This window comes from Mirounga angustirostris, unplaced genomic scaffold (genome assembly GCF_029215605.1).
Source record: "Mirounga angustirostris isolate CCGP_5_RB_7025 unplaced genomic scaffold, mMirAng1.0.hap1 SCAF_8, whole genome shotgun sequence".
In the NCBI taxonomy this organism is placed as follows: Eukaryota; Metazoa; Chordata; class Mammalia; order Carnivora; family Phocidae; genus Mirounga; species Mirounga angustirostris.
The window spans coordinates 136,185,122-136,206,927 of record NW_026991716.1 but is presented as its reverse complement, the minus strand read 5'-3'; the positions used below and the strand labels follow the sequence as shown (position 1 = coordinate 136,206,927).

At 43.6% G+C, this 21,806-nt stretch overlaps 1 protein-coding gene and 2 long non-coding RNA genes across 5 annotated transcripts in view; 2 read left to right on the top strand and 1 right to left on the bottom strand.

Moving 5' to 3' along the window:
• The window catches only part of SNX9 (sorting nexin 9), a 105,738-nt gene that overhangs the window by 75,339 nt on the left and 8,593 nt on the right, over nt 1-21,806 (bottom strand). The window lies entirely within an intron of this gene.
• On the top strand, nt 3,788-9,238 carry LOC135365637 (uncharacterized). The gene is made up of 3 exons (XR_010413825.1): nt 3,788-3,922; nt 7,960-8,188; nt 9,101-9,238. It is a non-coding gene; the product is annotated as an uncharacterized LOC135365637 (long non-coding RNA).
• On the top strand, nt 16,008-21,763 carry LOC135365634 (uncharacterized). Its single transcript, XR_010413821.1, has 3 exons — nt 16,008-16,144; nt 20,207-20,446; nt 21,629-21,763. It is a non-coding gene; the product is annotated as an uncharacterized LOC135365634 (long non-coding RNA).

Below are 21,806 nucleotides of genomic sequence, written 5' to 3'. Positions count from 1 at the left end.
CTGCAGGGAGTCCCTCAACCCCAATCATTTGCAAAAATAACAGGACAATGAAAATTTAATAAAACCAATTCTAAGATAAACTGGCAAAAGTCAACAGTTTCTCTGTAAATAATAACTTGATTAAAAAAATACAATTGGGAAGATATTCCTAATAGCCACAAAAACCAAACTATAAAGCACGAGAGATAACCACAGGCATGAAGAACCTTAGTGAAGAAAGTCATATCAATAAATCACATCACGCTCCTGAGAACAAAGGGATAACACCATAAACATGTCAGTCTATAAATCTACTGCAGTTTCATCCAAAATCCCAAGGGGATATTTTGGGAGAATTACAAATAAATTCATCCCAAACATACTGTGATCACTTTAAAAAGGCACCTGAAACACACTATGACTTCAGACATGCAGAATGACAACAGCTTATTTTTAGCACTTTAAAGCCACAAACAAAAAGCAAGAACCATGTTAAAATCTCTCAACATTTCATCATATTTAATATAAACTCAGCATAGTTTCCAAAATGGCACAAAGTCCCTTGAAATATTTATTTTCCCCATGAGAGTGAAAACTTAGTTCAGATTAAACTGTCCTGTAAAATAAATTCTTGTTTAGCTATCAGCCCCTTTCATCCGGTGCTAATGATCATGGTGGCCAAATTCTACTTGGCCCTTTACTACACGGATTACTTTGTGCTAAGTACTCCAACCATCCCACTTGGGAAAAAAAAACACATTATCTCATGAAAGTTAAGAGAAACAGTCATCACAAAGGAATCTGTCAAAATATTGTATTATATTCAGTGCCTTAAGTTCCTCATGTGAACCGAAATTTCCCCTAAAATCAGTATTTCTCAAACAACACAAAGACTCTCAGAGGGCTCACTTGCACACCAGGGAAAGGCACAGGAAAGGGGATCTGAGCTAACACGCAGTCTTCACTGTTATCCGGAGACCTCGCGGATAAACTGCGAGATACTGACTCTATGCAAGGTGCCAAAAATAATTGTGTGCCCTGGAACTTCAGTATCATTTCCCTGGTATAACCTGAATCCACTGAGGGCCTTAGAAGGATTAAACTATTAAAAGCGGAATGAAAGAGGTTATAGTACAGACCAAATAAAATAGAGAAGAGAAAGACTAGTACATTAAATGAATAAGTCATACATCAAATTTCAGTAGTTAAAATAACAAAATTAATCAAAATCATAGGAGGCCACAGGAGCAACCAGTACTAGACTTTCCCTCTTACTGTATACAGCTAGAAAACTGGACAAAACACATGAAACAACAGTTTCCAGATATTGAGCAACAGGGAGCAGAGGACAGTGAACTCTGAGAGAAGGGAAGCAGATGAGGTGAACCCTAGGAAGCCTCCAGCTTTCTGCCTGGAGGCACCGTCTGACCCAAACACTAAGAATCCAAGCGGAGAACCCCAGGCAGAAAGCACAGGCCCTGCCAAGGTGAAGAGACACTGAGACCAGAACTCCAGGAGGCTCAGCAACTGAGGACAGACTCTCAAAGCAGCTACTCAGAGAAAAAGCTCCAGAAACCTGCACAGAGGTCTCTGTGAACCTGCTGATGAATACTAAGCTGCACACAATAGGGTAAAACTCTTTAAAACCAAGCAAACAACAACTACAGGAGAGCTGTGGGCTGAGAAAATACTCAGAGGTCAGGGCAGAGCTGGGAGCTACGATGAACCAGAGTGGAGAAGCTTCACTGAACACATCCAAAGCATTCATGGTAGAGACCCCAGCAGGGCTAGGGCAGGGCTAAAGGCACCTTAAGGTAAGATTACTCTGGACTCCCCACCCCAACAAAACTTAGAGTAAGTCTTGAAAGAACTGGACTGATTCACAAGTAATGTAAGTGCCTACCAAACACACCTGAATACCCTTTAAAGGGAGAACACAAAATCCAGACACTCAGCAACATGCCAACACAATGTCCACTATCCAATAAAAAATTAACAGACAAGCCAAGAAAGAGAAAAATGTGACCCAGGACAAAAATATCAGTCCCTAGAAACACACCAGGAAATGACAGACATAATAAAATTGGCAGACACTTTAGAACAGCTACTATAAATATGTTCAAGGACTTAAAGGAACATATGATTATAATGAGAAAAATGGATGTTATAAAAAAGATCCAAATGGAACGACTACAGGTGTAAAATACAATTTCTGAAATTAAAAAATTTACTGGATGGGCTCAACGGATAATGCCAGAAGAAAAGATCAGTGAACTTGAAGAAACAGCAACAGAAAGAAAAGAGGCTCTGAACATGGGCAGAGCCTTCGTGACCTGTGAGACAGACCCACTCAGTCTAATACACATGTGCCCCAGAGGGGCAGGGAGGCAGTATGGAAATTTCTGAAGGAGTAATGGCAAAATCTTTCCAATTTGATGACAACGATAACCTGCAGATTCAAGAATCTGAGTAAATCCGCCCCCCCCCACACTCACACACACAACACCACACAAAGAGACATTATAAACAAATCATGGAACATCAGCAATAAAGAGAAAAATCCTAAAAGCAATCAAAGGAAAAAAAGAGATACATGATGTACAAAGGGAAAGAGAGCAACCAAAGACTTCCCAGCAGAAACAACACAAGTCAACATCCATCTTTCAAGTGCTGAAAAATAACAAAGACTATCAACCTAGAATTCTATACAGCAAAAACATCCTTCAGAAATTATGGATGAAATAAAGCCATTTTCAGACAGACAAAAGCTGAGAGAATTTATCACCACAAATTGACACCGCAAGATGTTAAGGGAAGCTCTTTTCACTGAAGGTTTCTAGATGGAAACTTGAATGCAGGTGCACACACAGACCCACTCACACCCACACGCACACCCCACTACACACCGACCATCAGAAATGGTAAATATGTGGGTCATATAAAAAAAAAACTCATTGTTTACTTTCCCTAAAAGATAAGTAACTTTTAAAAGATGACTTTTATTTATTTACTTTAGAGAGACAGAGTAAGGGGGCGGGCAGAGGCAGAAGGAGAGAATCCCCACACAGACTCCCCACTGAGCACGGATTCCACCGCAGCTTAATCCCAAGACCCACGAGATCACGACCTGGGCCGAAACCAAGAGTTGGATGCTTAACCGACCGAGCCACCCAGGCGCCCCAAAGATGGCTGACTCTTAAACCAAGACCAACAACAGTGTATTGGGGGGTTTATAATATTGAGAAATAAAATGTACCAGCCAAACAGAGGACAGGAGGGAGATATGGGAGTACACTGTGACTGAATTCCCGTATGTGTGGAGTCAGGGTGTCATACTGCGAGCCTGAAAGCAATCGGAGGAAGAAAGAAAGAGAGAGAGAGAAACATGTATGTATAAATAGCTAATAAGCCAATGATAAAAAGGAATACTATTAAATAATCTATAAATAAAAGGAAAAGAACAAACTGAAACAAAAGACAGATGCAGCAAATGAAGAAACAGCAAGATGGTACACCTTAACCAAAGCAAGTCCATCATCACATTAAATATAAATAGTCCAAACACCTCGATGACGAGACACTGTCGACTTGGTAACAAAGCAAGACCCCGACTGTACGCGCGCGGTCTACAGCCTGAACTGCACTTGAAGTAAATGGAACAGAAGACCGAGGAGTAAGAGGATGAAGCTGCAGAGGCCCATGCTGCTGTGCGGCCCTCACTCACATCGGGGTGCAGGCGAGGGGAGCAGAAGGAAGTGGCTGCAGCTGGCCCATAGGACGGACCCCCTCTGCCAGCCAGCCGGTTGGGAGACTGCATCAGATCCGTGCCTGAGGCCACCAAGGCTCGGGATCCCCGCATGGCTGGCCGACCGGACGCGGGTATGCGTGAAGGCAGCCAGCAGCCAGGGGTCACTGCAGAACGGCTACGCGGGACACGGGAAAGGTGAGCAGGGAGGAGGGAAGCGGGACACCAGGGCCCCTCTTCTCTTAAGATAATCGGTCCTGGGAAAAGGCCAATTGGACAAAACCTACTTCAGAATGTCATAATAAATAGGGGACAAACTTCAGCTTCACAGAAGCTGGAATATTAGGTCCTGGATCTACCCTCCCACCTCCCACAACTCAGACACTGAACAACACACGTGAAACAGTTTTCAGGCCGTGGACAACAGGCGGCCCAGGACAGTGCTCCCTGGGAGGGGAGACAAGGTAAGCCCAAGATCTGCCACGGGTACTGCCGGCCACCGGGACTGCGGCCACGGGGCGGGAAGGAAGCCCAGGCAAAGCCTGTCATCTCTCAGAACCGAGGACTCAGAAGACAGGACTGGGGGAGGGGGGGTGGCAAAGAGGGAGCAGAAGCAACTGCACAGAGACTGTGTCTCCAGCTGAGTCCTGGGCAGCACGTGTTGGCAAGAAAACCGCCCAACCAGGGAAGAAGAACCACAGAAGCAGCAGGTAGAACCATCTCCAAAGTTCGCCCAGGGCTGGAAATAGCTAGGGTTCCCAGTGGCCATAGCGGAAAAGGATTGTGATACAGGACACTGGATAATTACTCAGACAGGTATCCCCTCAGTGGTGGGGAGAAAACCACCCAAAAGGCTCTTCTCATCTCATCCTGCAAAACTTAAAGCATCAAAAGGATCAAACTGTTTCCAAGTACCTTCACTGCATTCCAGAAAACAGCTCAAGAAAGTTTTGAAAAATATACAATTATCTAGCACCCACAAAGGTAAAATTCACTAAGTCTGGCATCCAATCAAAAATTACCAGGCAGGAAACTAGACCCCAATAAGGAGAGGAAATCAATGGAAACTAACCCAGAAATGTCAACTAATTCCATTATCTGTGACTAGGTTAACATTAAACATTAAATCAGTTATTGTAACTGATAAACATTAAAAACTAAACATTAATTTTAAATTATTTAAACATTGATACAGCAATTATTCACAATAGCCAAAAGGTGGAAGCAACTCGAGAGTCCATCAACAGTATATAACCAACCACCCTGAAGTATTATTCAGCCACAAAAAGGAATGATAGATGCAGGCATGGATGAATTTAGAAAATACCATGCCAAGTGAAGGAAACCAGATACCAAAGGACAGATATCGCAGGACTCTACTTCCACCAGGCACCTTGAAGAGGCAAATTCGTAGGGACAGAGAAGAGAACGGGCTACCACGGGCTGGGAGGGGAGATGCTGAGTTACTGTCTAGTTACAATGCAGAGTTCCCACTTGGAAATTGGTGATGGTTATCCAACATCGTGAATGTACTGAGGCCACTAAATCATACACTTAAAATGGTTAAAATGGTAAATTTTATGTATATTTTACCACAATTTTGAAGACTGTACAAATAAAGATGTACAATTGTGGAAGAAAATGAATGGCCCCCTAACTGCACTTTTCTTCCTTCTACGGATTAGCCTTCTGTAGCTGATGGCTGGTGCTCAAATATTCACAGCGGCCAGTGGCCAGAGAAACAAGTCAGAGAAACAAAGACAGGCTCTCAGAGGTCAACAGAAGCCTTAAAGCAGAGTAAGATACTTTCAGTACCGTCACCAAACACTGTAAAGCAGATGTGATAAGCTTCAGGGTCAATGTTTGCTTTAGGGCATTTGTGGGACTTACACGAACTACGGTACCACCTGGGCTCCAACTTCAAAAAACAAAAGACAAAGAAAGGAAGGAAGAATTTAGGAGAGGCCAGGAGAAAACTCCGTTGGGGGGCGCCTGGGTGGCTCAGTCGGTTGAGAGTCTGACTCTTGATTTCGGCTCAGGTCCTAATCTCAGGGTCCTGGGATCAAGCCCTGTGTTGGGCTCTGTGCTCAGTGGGGAGCCTGCTTAGGATTCTCTCTCTCTCTCTGCCCCCCCAATAAATAAAATCTTTTCTTTTTTCTTTTTTAAGATTTATTTGTTTGACAGAGAGAGAGCAGCAGAGGGACAGGGGGAAGCAGACTTTCCACTGAGCAGGAAGCCCGAGGCGGGACTCAATCCCAGGACCTCAGCGGAAGGCAGACACTTAACTGACTGAGCAACTGAGGCCCCCAATAAAATAAAATCTTAAAAAAAAAAAAAAGTTGGGGCGCCTAGGTGGCTCAGTCGTTAAGTGTCTGCCTTTGGCTTGGGGTCCTGGGATCAAGCCCCACATCGGGCTCCCTGCTCGGTGGGAAGCCTGCTTTTCCCTCTCTCACTCCCCCTGCTTGTGTTCCTTCTCTTGCTGTATCTCTCCCTGTCAAATAAATAAATAAAAATCTTAAAAAAAAAAAAAAAAAGAGAAAAGGAAAAGGAAGAGAAGAGGAAAGAAAAGAAAAAAGAAACTCTCTCGGGGACTACAGTGATCATCTGCACCTGACCCCCAGGCCCACTGGGACAACATTCCCCAAGTTCCACTTTCTAGCCACTCCAGGATTTTCAACCTCTCCCATCTCCTTCCATCATCCTCACTCTCCAAGTGTTCCTTTGACCAATGTTTCCTTTTTTTTTAATTAACATATAATGTATTATTTGTTTCACGGGTGCAGGTCTGTGATTCATCAGTCTTACACAATTCACAGTGCTCACCATAGCATGTACCCTCCCCAAAGTCCATCACCCAGCCACCCCATCCCTCCCAACCCCCTCCACTCCAGCAACCCTGTTTGTTTCCTGAGATTAAGAGTCTCTTATGGTTTGTCTCCCTCTCTGGTTTTGTCTTGTTTCACTTTTCCCTCCCTTCCCCTATGATCCTCTGTCTTGTTTCTCAAATTCCTCATATCAGGGAGATCATATGATACTTCTCTTTCTCTGACTGACTTATTTCGCTTAGCATAATACCCTCTAGTTCCATCCACATCATTGCAAATGGCAAGGTTTCATTTTTTGATGGCTGCATAATATTCCATTGTATATATGGACCACATCTTCTTTATCCATTCATCTGTTGATGGGCATCTTGGCTCTTTCCATAGTTTGGCTATTGTGGACATTGCTGCTATAAACACTGGGGTGCATGTTTCTCTTAATCTAAGAAATTACAATTTTAAGAACAGCGGTTCGTGTTCTGTGTGCACAGCGTCTGCTTCACCTGCTCCTCACTCTTCAAGCTTTGTCAGCTGGTGCCCCTGGCATGGCTCTGGCCGAGGACACCAGCAACCTTCCCACAGCTAACCCCCTGCGCCCTCCTCTCTGCTGGCCTCCTGGCCGCACTTGACTCTGCTGTTTACCCCCTCCTTCCTGAAACCTTTTCCTCCCTCTAGCTTCGAGCACGTGCCCACTACTTCCTCCCTTTCTGCTGTCTGTCCTCTCTCAGGCTCCCTCTGGAGACAGGCCACCCGTAAAGGGTCTGCCATCCATACACTGATGAACTCCAAATCTGTACAGACCTTCCCTCTTTCTCTACCTAAGCCCCATTCATCTCTCAGGTCCCAGCTTAGGCTCCACTTATGGGAAGCACCCTAAGACCTCTGAGATCTGTTATGTGCCCCTCCTGCGGACTGCCGCTGGGCCTACGCGGTACCTCTCCATCACTGTATTTACACCACACTATTTTTGCTTGTTAACTTATCTACTACACTGTCAGTTCCTTCTCTATCTTGTTCAGCACAGCACCTGACAGCACTCAAATAGATGTTAGATGGATGAATTATTAATCCATTCATCACCACAGCACAGTAGCTACCTCCTAACAGGTGTTTAGATGTTCGAGCTCATGAATCCTCTGCCATTTCCAAATAAATCCAATCGCCCTATTTCCGTTATGAAATTACAGAAAGTGCACTTTTCTTGAGATGAAAAACTTCATTAGTCCAGGTTTACTGTCTCAGCTAAAAGAACCAAAAACCAGTACTTTAACAAGTAATCATAAATCTCCCAAGTTTATAAACTAAACATTACCTTGCACAATGTCAATGCTTATCCCAATCATTTAATTACTCTCCTAAAACTCTACCACAGTTTTGGTAAAGAATTTTCTCCCAATATCCTCGTTTTTCCAGCTTAACGCCATCAGAGGCAATTCTCCTGGGATGCAGTGGAATCGCTGAAGCTGACGGCGGGCAACCAGACTGAAGCTAGATGGTGGATATGCATTCATGTGGTCATCACATGTCATAGGCAGTTACCACTGCCAGGCCCCGTTCAGGTAGATACATCGCGTCCACCGTCCCTCAGAGCCTGTTAGTAGGAAGAGACAGTCACTCAACACACAGGGCAATTCCAGCTGTGGTGAGTACAAGGAAAGAAACTGGGTGATGTGATCGAGTAACGGGCTGGTGGAGGGCTACCTTAAGGTGTTTGGGGAAGGTGACTTTGAGAACGGAAGAATGAGGGAGCTAGCTTGTGAGGAACAAGGATGGAGGAGGACGTAAGGCTAGGTATGGCAGGAAGGAACAGCCAAGTGCAAAGGCCTCAGTGAAGTGCTAGTCCTGCTAAGTGTAAATAAGCCAGAGGTCAAATAATACAAAGGTACATTTACAAAAGAGTTTTTAAAATCAACACCTTACTTTTAGCATGACTTCCCTGACGTTTCCATGCAAAAAAAAAAAACACAAAACAAAACAAAAACAAAAAAACCCCAAAAAACCTACTAGCATTCAGGAGGAAAAAGGGGATATTGTATATATAACCTATGAGTAAACGAAGAGCAGATTACAGGAATCAAGCACCACTAAAACCAGAACAGAAGATGTAGGATACATCACATCAGCTCTCCTGCTCCTTCCTGGGCCCAGGGTAGAAATTATTAATCTCCCAGCAGAGTTTGTACGTGGCCTCTGTCCTTCTCAGCAATGCCCTCCTGGCAGTTCCCACTTGCCCTCTCTGTCCTGAAAGCTCAATCATCAAAATGGATGAAATTTTTAAAAAATTTCTTTTTCACGGTCCTTCTTTGGTAAGTATTACGTATCTTCCTGGTTTCAAAAAGATTACCCTGAAAGTGTACTCATTAAAAAAAAGTCTCTCCTCAATGACGCTGGGTCCTCATCATAACCATGATTATTTCATAAAGTAAAAGACACTGAATATTGAGTTTCTAGGCCTCAGCTTCCAAACATGAAAAATGACAGGCTTAGACTAGATGACCTGCGACTCCCTTCGGGCCTATTTCAAGAATTTAAGTTAAATATTTTACATCGGCAGGTTCTTGTACATCGACCACCCAGGAGTCACCGCGTAAGAAGCAAGCCCTTCCCCTGCCGCTCTCGGCCATCTGCTGGGCAGCCACAAAGCAGCCACCACGCGTGAGCGCATCTCCGTCCACGCTGGCCAGTCTGGGGCCCAGATTGTTCCCTGGAACATGGCGTCCAGCGCGACGGTCAGACGCCAAGCGACAAAACCACTGGGGGAGGAGCGGATGCCTTCAACGCCGTCTTCAGGGAGATGGGGGCTGGCAGGCATGTGCCGGGGGCAGTGTTTGTAGACCTGGAACCCACGGTCATCGATGAAGTGGCACTGGTGCCCACCACCAGCTCCTCCCAGGCAAGGAAGATGCTGCCAGGAACTGCCCGAGGGCACCACACCATCAGCAAGGAGATCACTGACCTTGTCTTGGGCCAGATTTGGAAACTGGCCGACCAGTGCACAGGTTTTCGGGGCTTCTTGGTTTTCCACAGCTCTGGAGGGGAACTGGGTCTGGTCTCACCTCCCTGCTGATGGAACGTCTCTCTGTCGATTATGGCGAGAAGTCCACGCTGGAGTTCTCCATTTACCCTCCCCCGGGTTTACATAGCTGTAGGTGAGCCCTACTCCATCCTCACGACCCACACCATCCTGGAGCGCTCTGCTTGTGCCTCATGGTGGACAACGAGGCCATACTGAACGCCGAACCTACGCTAACCTGAACAGGTTGAAAGTTGGCAGAATTACCAGCCTCCCACTGGGGTACCTGTTGTGGAGACCAATCACATAGGCCACAGAGGCTACCTGAACACTGTAACTGTCTCTCCAGATGGATCCCTCTGTGCTTCTGGAGGGAAGGATGGCCAAGCCATGCTGTGGGATCTCAACAAAGGCAAGCACCTTCATACACTTGATGGTGGGGACATCATCAATGCCCTGTGTTTCAGTCCTAACCGATACTGGCTCCGTGCTGCCACGGGCCCCAGCATCAAGATCTGGGACTTGGAAGGCAAGATCATTATAGATGAACTAAAGCAAGAAGTTATCAGTACCAGCAGCAAGGCAGAGCCACCCCAGTATACCTCTCTGGCCTGGTCTGCTGATGGTCAGACTCTGTTTGCCAACTACACAGACAACCTGGTGTGTGTGTGGCAGGTGACCATCAGCACCCGCTAGAAATATGGCAGAGCTCTAGGAATAAAACATTGGTTTTCTGACTTAAAAAAAAAAAAAAAAAAAAGTACAGCGAGCTATGAGCGTGCTGAGCATGGTCATCGCTGACGCCCGGGCTCACCTGGACCACAAGTTTGTTATACGCCATGTGTGCCTCTGTTCACTGGTATGTGGGCGAAGGCATCGAGGAAGGAGAGTTTCCTGCGGCCCGTGAGGACATGGCTGACCAGGATGATTATGAGGAGGTTGGTGTGGATTCTGTTGAAGGGGACGGTGAAGAAGGAGAGGAATACTAACTTCTGATCTGTGCTCTGAAGTTAATTTGTACGTAGCAGTGCATATATTCTCATATACAATTACTGACCTATGCTTTAAAACACAACTTTATTACAGACCCAGGCTGTCCATTTCTCTGAAGGGTCTGAATGGAGTATCCCCTGTCTTAAATGGAAAAAAAAAATCTTTATATTAAAGTATTTCAAGAACACTACTATACTTAAGTGAAATACACAGATCTTTAAAATTAAACTACTCAAAATGATGCCTTTCCTTCAACATCCATACACACACACTGGGTTACATGAGGAATGCCTGCTCTAAACTGCTACTTGGATGAAGAGCAGTACTCTAAACCATGACTTATTTTTTTTTTTAAAGATTTTATTTATTTGAGAGAGAGAGAGCATAAGAGGCGAGAGGGTCAGAGGGAGAAGCAGACTCCCTGCTGAGCCAGGAGCCCAACACGGGACTCGACGGGATCATGACCTGAGCCGAAGGCAGTTCTTAACCAACTGAGCCACCCAGGTGCCCCAATCATGACTTCTTTTCAACAGTGGTTCCTCTTTTGGACAATTTCTCTTCTAGATTTCTACAGCTAACAGCAAACCACAAAACTAGAGCTGGTTTTTACTGAATTACAAGTCTAAGGTAGTAAAATAAGACTGCCAACGCTAGCAAAATAAAGCACAATGCAAAGAGCTAACTTAAAGTCTCTCATGCCAAAAACAGAAGAATGAATCATACATGATCAAATGAAGAAATTTAGGCTACAAAGCAAGCAAGAGACAGAAAAAGTTTAGAAATAAGGGACTCATAACATCTGAAGATCGAGAAGACAGGAAAGCTCCATGGCCAGGTCCCAACAAGGCACCTTCTACGAGACACGAAATATACCTCTGACCAGATTTCTGCCAGCTTCTTCTTCTTCCCCTTCCAGCTGGTCCTTCCTGCAAATCAATAACATGACCAAGAGGGAAAACCAAGTGGATGAGGAAAAGTGCAGTTGGACTAGCATCCCTGGGACTGAGGCACTCGACACATGTCCTTACTTCATTTTCAAAAGAGCCCTATGGTAGCAGCTGACTCAGCTTTGCAGGAAAAACAGCAACTCACACCAGTTACACACACTAAGTACCTGGCCCTCAGGTCAAATGACCGGTAAGTGGAAGAAGTGGCATCTAACCCGGGTCTCTGCCCTGCACCCTCCGTGATATCGGAGCCCCGGACTGATCTTCCTGCCGCGACCCTCCCTCTCACACAGCCATCTCCGCAGGCTGCGGCAAAGCTCCCTTGATAAAACACGCATCAGTCACATATCAAAAACTTATCATACCCCATCACCTAAGATCAAGTTCAAATTCATTCCCTGACATTCAAGGTCCTCCATAATCTAAAAATCTGGCCTATCTCCCATTCCATAATACCACCCCCCCCTCCGGCCCCCATTACTCTTTCTCACCCAGTAAGACACCATCAGGATCAACGACATTCATGCCCTCTTCTTCCCTCTTTACTGGACCACCCCCCTCCCCATTTTGTTAAGGTTTTCATCCCTCCCTCTTGTGAGTCAGGTGAGGTACCCCATGTCTACCCTAGGGAGTGATCTAGCCTAGGCCAGGGTTTCCCAGTGATGATACAATTCGTATTTGGGCAAGGGGAGGACGATTCTTCATACTCTTTGAGACCTTCCTGCACATCAGAAGTTTAACATGCCTGCATAATTACAGATGAGGAACCCTAGCCCAGAGTGATTAATGGGCCTGTGGTCAAAGAGCAAGAAAGCGGTGAAGCCAGGATCTCCACCCAGGACTGTGAGATGCAACGCCTGGCCTCTCTAGCACCCCCAGGGGCTCCTGGCTCCTACTCAGAAAATCATCTGAGTATCTACTACTAATCACTCCAAAAGAATATGAAAAGGAGAAAGGAAGAGCCATTGTCCTCCAAGGCTAATGGGAGATACGGTGTGATCAAGAGAACAGACTAGTAAAACAGAGGCGGCACAGTGGGCAGGGAGGGCGGTGCTAGCCGGGAGGGCCCAAAGCAGAGGAAGCAGGGGAGAGGGTGTTCTGAACTTCAGTGAGGTGGTCTGTATGTTTCATTTTCATATTGAGTATGGTCCTGTACAGCTGTTTGTTTTTTTACAACACTAAAACCATGAGGTCCTCAAGACAGAGACTGACTTTACTTTTTTTTTATACCCTCTAAGGTAAGCCTAGTTGCTTAAAGTTGCAAATTCTAGTAAGCAAAGAACATAGGCTAAACTGAAATGCCGAGAAAGATTATGTGCCATCACCACCAGGAGAACATTTTTTTTCCCCATAGGATTAAGTCCACCCTTACTTCTAGGGTAGAAGGAAAGACTACCGCAGAAACTGTAACTATCAAGTTCCCCATACTTGTAAGATCTCTAAATTTAAAGAGCTATACCATTCTTGTTTGTAAAACAGGAACAAAAAATGGTACTGCATTACTTTAGTAAACTACATTCTATTGCTTTTCAGGTAATTGCCTAAAACCCATTTTCATTGAAAATGTCACAAAAGCACTTCTGATCATTGTCTAAATCATGATCTGGCCCTACTGAGACAGGGATTTACTCAAGGCAGCTGGTCAAGGTACGAGAGTAAGGAACAAACACTGAATTCAGCATGTCCCATCAATTCTCCTCAAAGCCCACAGGTCCAGGAGAACCACAGTCCAAGCTAAGCAATCAACAATGAGAGGGTCATGCAGCCTGTACCCCCTAGGATTACCTTCCCAGATTCGCCCATGCGCTCTGTGCTCTGTGCAAAACATGCTGAAAGTGAAGAATGAAAATACCATCTTATTTTAAGAATACATAAATATACATTTACCAATCCTGTGATAGAAAGCCAAGGTCTGATTGGAGTTTAACCAACTACAGGTATCACTTGGAGGTCACATCTGATGTAATAAATGACTATATAATCCCATTTTCCCCTAATCCTAAGCATCAGCCCATTGCTGGCACCACCTGAACTGCACAGAAAGGCTTTAGAAGGGCCTTGTCTGCTGAGGATTCTGTTAAGGGCAGTGAGTCGACAAGAGGAAAGCAATACATATATACTAAAACCTGTGGTATGTGAGCTGTAGACACACTACCTATGGCCAAATTTGCTTTAAATTAACACTGGCAGATTCATACAAATGCCAATCGATAATCATTTTAACCTTCACCTAAGCATCTAGTTAACTAGATGGCAGTCCTTATCTTAATGCATTATCAAGACATTTAAATACAGTGAATTATTAACTTACGAGTATGTTTACAACCCTGCCTACCATTAGACTGCATATTTCAAGATATTAAGGATTTATTCTCAATTTTTACGTATGATAGGAATAATTGTTATGTTTTTAAAAAGTCTTATTTGGGGAGGTATATGTTGCAATATTTTTTTTAAAGATTTTATTTATTTTATTTTATTTTTAAAGATTTATTTATTTATTTATTTGACAGAGAGAAAGACAGCAAGAGAGGGAACACAAGCAGGGGGAGTGGGAAAGGGAGAAGCAGGCTTCCCACGGAGCAGGGAGCCTGATGCAGGGCTCGATCCCAGGACCCTGGGATCATGACCTGAGCCGAAGGCAGACACCCAATGACTGAGCCACCCAGCCGCCCCAAGATTTTATTTTAGAAAGAGAGAGAACATGAGCAGAGGGAGAAGAGGGAGAGGGACAAGCGGACTCCACACTGAGCGAGGAGCCTGACGCGGTGCTCAATCCCACGACCCTGAGATTATAACCTGAGCAGAAATCAAGAGCTGGACGTTTAACTGACTGAGCCACCCAGGTGCCCCTATACTGAATATTTATCATGAAATAATACATCTGGAATCTGCTTCAAAATAATGAAAGAAGGGGAAAATAGGTGAGGAAGGTTTGAGGAAAGAAAACCGTCAGGAGTTGATAGCTATTGAGGCTGGTGATGGGTACATACTGAGGGGGTTCACTGTACTATTCTTCTTTTGTCTGTGTTTGAAATTTTTATAAATCGAAAAGTTATAAAATAAAAATACTGCATCATGCCAAACTGCTTAGACATATCTTAAAAATCACAGACATGAAGTTTTAAAGCACAATATGAAATTTCCCTAATATATTTCCTATCCCCCCCAGAAGAAAAATCGCTCATGGAACCAGGAAAAGAATAAAGATTCATTGAATCTCAAAAGCCTAAGCCAGGATGGTGCCACTTCTTCTAAGCTTGTGAGAACATTCTGACCCAATTCTCGGTGTTCTCGTTGGTTTCTCACACTACTGTTCTCAAAATTGCTGAAGCTTCAGAAAGGTTACTGCGTTAGCAAGCGGTGATTCCAGTTAGAGGACGAATGACGTTGGCTGTAACCGGTTATAAATATTTTTGTATCTGTTTAAAATCTTTCAGTCTGGAAATATTTTACTTATTGTCTGGGTGAACACCAGTTAAGCTGATAGGATGATGATTGCCAAACCAACTATCCTATACTCCAAATAAGCAAGTGGGCTGATAGGTGTATGTATTTGCTCTCAGTATAACCAGGAGACATCTGAGAAGTTCTACCAGATAGAATCTAAAATTCACTGTGCTCAAGATTTTTTAAATTTCGTTTAAAAGCTATTTTCAACTGACCTGACTGAGGTAGTCTTCGTATATAAAATAATTTATCTATTTTTAATTCTGCTGTAGTTAACGTACAGTTATATTAGTTTCATTTACAATACAGTGATTCAACAATTCCATACATTACTCGGTGCTCATCACGAGACGTGTGCTCTTAAAATACAATTTTTTTTAAAAAAGGATACTCTATCAATCCTTTTATAGCTCTTTCATTGACTGGCTTAAACGTTGCACGGAATTTTCCTAGTGCGACTTTAATTAAATACAATCAAGTTTCAAGAAGAGATAAAATAAGACTTAAGTCCAATAATACGAAAGTGAACAGAGTATTAACTCCCCACGGTTAGCTTTGGCCAATAAAGGCAAGCCCAAGTCCTTAAAAAAAAAAAAAAGAAAAAAGAAAAAAGCCAGCGGTTTCACATCTCACTCGGAATGAATGTCACAGGCCTCGTCACCCCCACAGGACCCCAGGCCCAGCCAGGGCCCCGCTGCTCTTCCCCAGATGCTGCTGGGGTGGGGAACAGTGCTCGCACCTTCCTTCAGGCCTTTCCTGGCGGACCACCTTCCCAGCGAGGCTCCTCTGGCCGCCCGGCTAGCGCTGGGTGTGCACGCGCGCTCACGGACAACTTTTCTTCCCAGCTGTAGCTGCCGACTTACCGCGCTGGTTCCCTGCCATCCCCTCCACCAGCAGAAGGCAAGGTTCACGAGAGCAGGGCCTTTTAGTTCTTTCCTTCAGTGTTGTATTCCTAATGCTCCAACAGTTTCTGGCCCATTGCAGGTATTCAACAATGTACTGAAGGAACAGGGTGACACGGTGACCCACCACGGCGAGGATGCGGCGACATGTGCCATCTGAGCTCAGGGAGCGGGTCTGCTCAACAGCACAGCTCTTCCAGCAAAGCCAGCGCACTCTATGGACTTATTCACACTTCTGTCCTCCACGCCTCTAACGTTTGGCCTCGTTTCTATCTTGTTTTGATGTATGAAAGGTAATTTACCAGAATTAACAAGGCACACCAAGGCCATGGCAAAAGACTCAAACTCAAATTGTCAGACACCCCAATTCGGAAACTTATCCGAAGTTTTGGATAAATATGAAGCAGACAGAAAGGCTGATCGCCTCCACAAGTGTAACATGAAATTAGAAAAATTTGTTTCAGCTCCCTGAATACAGTTAAGGTGGACCCTTGATCTTGGGGTCTAACAGATCTTAGTTTACAGTTTACTGTTATAACAATACAAATAACACCACTGAACCATAACAACTCTCCTTTGCTATAAGCCAGACACTTGGTAAGCCCTTTGCATGAATTTTTACTTAATTCTTGAGATGATTTGGTAGAGACAGTATTTTTGAAATGTCATTCTTTCATCCCTAGGGTTTTTGTTTTCCTTGTCTTTACTCCCACCTCCCCAAACCCAAATCATCAGTGCCCACTGCCTCGGGAGAGGGACAGGACATGGCAGAACATAACAGCCTTCCTGGTTGTGGGTTCCAAAGGCCCTAAGAAGAGGGAACGCTAGGTCTACACAGAAAACACACTTGTGAGAAATACTGCACATCTCCACCTCCACTCCCAAAGCCTGGGGTAGAGACGGAGAAGTACAGAACCGAGTCTAGAGGCAATGGTGAGCCCGGGGCAGAGCCCCAGTGAAACAGCAAATCGACCGGAGGGGAACAGCTATTAATGCTTTAGGACAGACAGTGTCTGAGCTTTGCAGAGATTTGTGTCCCCGAGAGCATGACAACAGCAGCATGGTTCCCACCCCTTCGGGCACAGCAAGGGCATGTGGAGAGAACCACCCCATTGAGGGCGCAGACCAGAAGAACAAGCAGTACCTCCACGCTGCGCAGAGAGGTGGTGGAGGGCAGGGTGGAGTCCCCCCCGGGCCATGACGTCATAAAGGGATCCCCATCCTCAAATCATACCTAAGCCTAGGCAAGAGGAGGAGGTCTGTGAACTCACAGATGACAGTTCTACTTCCCCAGGAGGATGGGGACATACTTTGCTGTAAATTATTAATGGAAAATAAAGTTCTATGTTTTCCCTACCTGGACTGTGGCATTCACACTTGAGTTCATATTATTACTTGCATTTTACAGATGAGGAACCTGAAGCATTAGGTAACTTTCCTAAGTAACGCAGCTGGATTTGATCTGGATTGGAGCCCACACTCCCAATCTCTGTGCTCTACCACCACCATTGCACTGAAACAAACTTCATGATTATATAAAATCATATTTGTTCATTGAATCTCTAATAGAAAACCCAGTAAAATCTCTCTCCTAAATATAAAACTTAAGGTAAAGCAAATACTAATAAGGGAAATGGGCTTTTATGCAATAACTACCTTGAATCATAGAGGGATCTCAACAACCTCAAAATTAATTTTCTAAAGATTTATTTATTTATTTGAGAGACAGAGAGAGAGAGAAAAAGAGCACATGTGCACGTGGAGGGGAGGGGCAGGGGGAGAGGGAGAAGAAGACTCTCCGCTAATCAGGGAGCCCCACGTGGGGCTCGATCCCAGGATGCTGGGATCATGACCGGAGCTGAAGGCGGACGCTTAACCAACTGAGCCACCCTGGCGCCCCTCAAAATTAATTCATACACACATACATCACCCCACAAACAACAGTAATTATACAAAAGGACAATTCATTGATAAGTACATAATGCCAAAAAAGCACCTGAAGTCATTCACATTTGTAAATGTATTCATATTTTATTAATAACACAACTGACATATATTTTTATTTTTATTTTTATTTTTATTTTTTTTAAAGATTTTATTTATTTATTTGACAGAGAGAGACATAGAGAGAGACGGAACACAAGCAGGGGGAGTAGGAGAGGGAGAAGCAGGCTTCCCCGTGGAGCAGGGAGCCCGATGTGGGGCTCGATCCCAGGGTCCTGGGATCACGACCTGAGCCGAAGGCAGACGCTTAACGACTGAGCCACCCAGGCGCCCCTGACATATATTTTTAAAACAGTACTGCAAATGTGAAAAAGACACACAGTCTATGACCATGTTTCATCCCCTGAAAGCTTACCAGCTGGGAATCCCTAATCTGGAATAAACTGGAGGTATTGCAAACCAGGCATATAAAACATTCCAAGCATTTTAATTAAATTGGTAAGCTGGAAATCAAAAGATCTGTTTTAACCATTGCGAGACTATGTCCATGACCATGGGGTTTCAGAAAGAGCCATGCCTGACTCTCTGCATGGCACGTGTTGTTTACGGATTCCTAAAAGTGGCTTAGTGTGATCAGTCTCAGATAAAATTTTAGATCACAACCAGGAGACTGGAAACATCTGCCTTCTGTGAAATGTACTTTCTGTCCTGGAAGGGCAGTCACTAATAAAGAACTCTTTAAAAGAGACTTCGATCTGAGTATGTGTCCTCATTTATCTGACACTGCTCGCTAATGTCCTCAAGTAGACAAACGATCCTCCTCTGCATTATGACTAATGTATGTCTGAGTACTTAACACTTTTATTTTTACGTGAACTTGTCAAACTGCAGTCTCTTTATTGCCATAAATTCATTTCTACTCAAGTTTCCAATGAAAGTGAATGCAGGAAAATGGAGGGTCTCATTTCTGACTCCAGCTACTGTGCCGTAACAGTACATGGCATGTACTTCTATAGCAGCAACTGTAACATTTAAAGACACTGAAGTGTTTTCCCCATTAGACTATAAATCTTCAAGAGTAGAAAAATATACATGCATTCTGCACTTACAGGATTTCTAAGTTCTGGGTAAAGGCCGATGAATGAAAAAACAAACAAACAAACCCATGCATTTGACTTTTGGTGGCATACTTAACATTTCCCATACATATCCCTTGGTATTTATGTATAATAATAGTCTAATGTTAACATTAGACAGTGAAAATTAAATGTATTCCTTCCATAACTAATAGTATATACTGTTTATGGATCCAACAAATAGACTTTGAATGGCGTAAATGCCAACAAAGATTTTAAAGTATCTGTCTGCACCATTCTTATTTAGACACGTGTTAATTCTCAGAGATACTACAGGCAAGTTACGGGATCACAGACAGGCTCTCAATCACAAAGCTATCTTCCAAAGCACACCTTTGCCTTCATGCATGGGTCCAAACCAATCAATTATTCAAAGGTAGACTTTTCTAGTTCAGGGATTACACTCACCTTTTCTCTCGCTTTAATAAATACTTTAACAAAATTTTACTTCTTTAAGGCTTTTAAGGGGGCCTCAGGGGGAAACCTGGATAGTTTCTCAATAGAAAATAGGAAAACTGAATCTGATGCAATTCAAATTCACCAAAATAGGCACACACTACAAATAAGATTTTTTAAAAACTTAGATTTATGCAAATATCAGATTATATGAATTATAAAATAATTAAAAAACAGGATTCCTTTACCTAGTAATCCCCCCAGTGAATTAGAAATTGTTATCATTATACACATACTCCACAAAGCAAATAAATGAAGGCTGATTACTGTAAACTCTAATGATATACACAATTGTATGGCCTGTTTTCTGTCTAACTAAAAGCAAGAGGAGGGGCACCTGGGTGGCTCAGTCATTAAGCGTCTGCCTTCGGCTTGGGTCATGATGCCAGGGTCCTAGGATCGATCCCCACATCAGGCTCCCTGCTCAGAGGGGAGCCTGCTTCTTCCTCTCCCACTCCCTCTGCTTGTGTTCCCTCTCTCGCACTCTCTGTCAAATAAATAAATAAAATCTTAAAAGCAACAGGAAGAGTTAATAATTAGCCACAGCCACCTCGCCACCATAATCATCAGAGACCCATTTGCATACAATACAAATGACCCACAAGTTGACAAGAAACCAGCCTTTCCTTGAGAATACCAATCTTTTGATTTTCAGCATCACATGAATCCAGTTAGAAAAGTCACTGAAACACAAGAAACCATACTCACTGCTCACAGGCATGCTACTGTGCCCCCCCCGCCCCCATTCTAGAGCCCACAGATTTTCAGGATGAACCAAGAATAGAACTTGGGTTCTGATTCTTTTTTCATCTTCCACAGAGTGGTTCTCAAAGTGTGGTCCCAAACCAGCAACATCAGCATCACCTGGGAACTGGGAGAAATGCACGTTCTGAGCCCCACCTCCTGAATCCGAAACTCTGGGGTTGGAGCCCAGCAATTTGTGATTTAACAAGCTCTCTGGATGGGGGGCTGCGGCGCAGCTGGGGTACCACAGCTCTACCATCAGTGCCTCAAGTCTCGGAAACACGATCACAGCTCATAAAATATCCACGCACTTGAGTAAGAGTCCAATTTCTCCCTCAGAAGGAAGCTTATTACCACTGCCATAATCTTTCTTTACAGCAGAGATTGCTAATGAGTCAAAGAGGGGAGTCTAAGGAAAACTACCACTTGCATTTTAGAGATCTGTTACTTTCATAACACAAACTATAGAAACAGAATGAGATGTTTTGAATTATCAGAAAGGGGAATGGTTTTCAAAATATTACAGATAGAGCAGTCAATACTAGAAGTAGTTTAAGTATCAGAATTCTATACACAATCTCCATATTCTTTGGTATCATTTTGGCTTTAAATGATTAAGATAAATCAATATAAGGTAACTACAAATCTCAGTAATCTAGAAGCTACTGGGTTTTCTAGGTTGGGGAGGTGGTTTGAGGACATTGAATGTGCTTTACTAACTGGGCAGGGCAATCACAAGACAAAGTCTGACACATCAACAAAAAGGCTGTAAAATCTTAAATTCAATTCTCGACTCCAAAATCTTATGAAGGCAGGGAACATAAGGAAGTGATGAAAACCCAGTCCTGCCCATTGAGGGCTAGAAGCCCTGCTTCCCTCAAGCTCCTGAGGGAAAGGGCACAGTCAGGCAGGTTAAAATTACAAAAGTATTTATAAAGCACCAATTTTTAGTAACTTCAGGTTCGGTGCTGGTTTTCAGTTATTTTTAAAAATTAAAAAACATACTTTCTCTCCTTTGGAAGAAGAAAACACGGTGCTTAGGGAAGTAAAATAGAATTTTAAGTTTCCATTTGTAATCCTGCATGCATTAGCATTTTTCTATTGAAGTGCCACTTACTATTTAAAAGCATTAATTAAAAACACTTTTTTCATCTTAGTATAAATTCAAAGCAAATTAACAGAAGGTGGGTAAGTTTGGGAACCTGCGTTCAGGGCCCGGTTAATGACAATAAGGAAACATGGGAAAGAACTTGTTTTCTTCCACATTACAAAAGCAACAAATATTCATTACTCAAAATCTTGAGAATTCAAAACAGGCTAAAAGATGAAACAGAAGCTCCTGGGTGCAGCCACCATGAGACAGACCAATCATATTAACACATAGATCTACATTTTCAAGCCCTCTTCTGTGAATTTGCGTTAGAAAATACATTTAAACTGACGTTTAACTGGTACATTTCAAACAGCTCCTTAATTTTTGACTGTCAACTCCCTTAGGCAAGGATCCAGATCTTATCATCCTTCCAGCACAAGACAGGCACAGAGAAGCTGAAGTATCTGCTCAACTGGGTAGCCTGGTTCCTACAAGACAGTCTGGTCTTGCAGACTGCCAAGATGTGTTATAGACGTATCTTCAAAGTGACTGATGTGATAGAATAAGGGCAAAACTTCACTC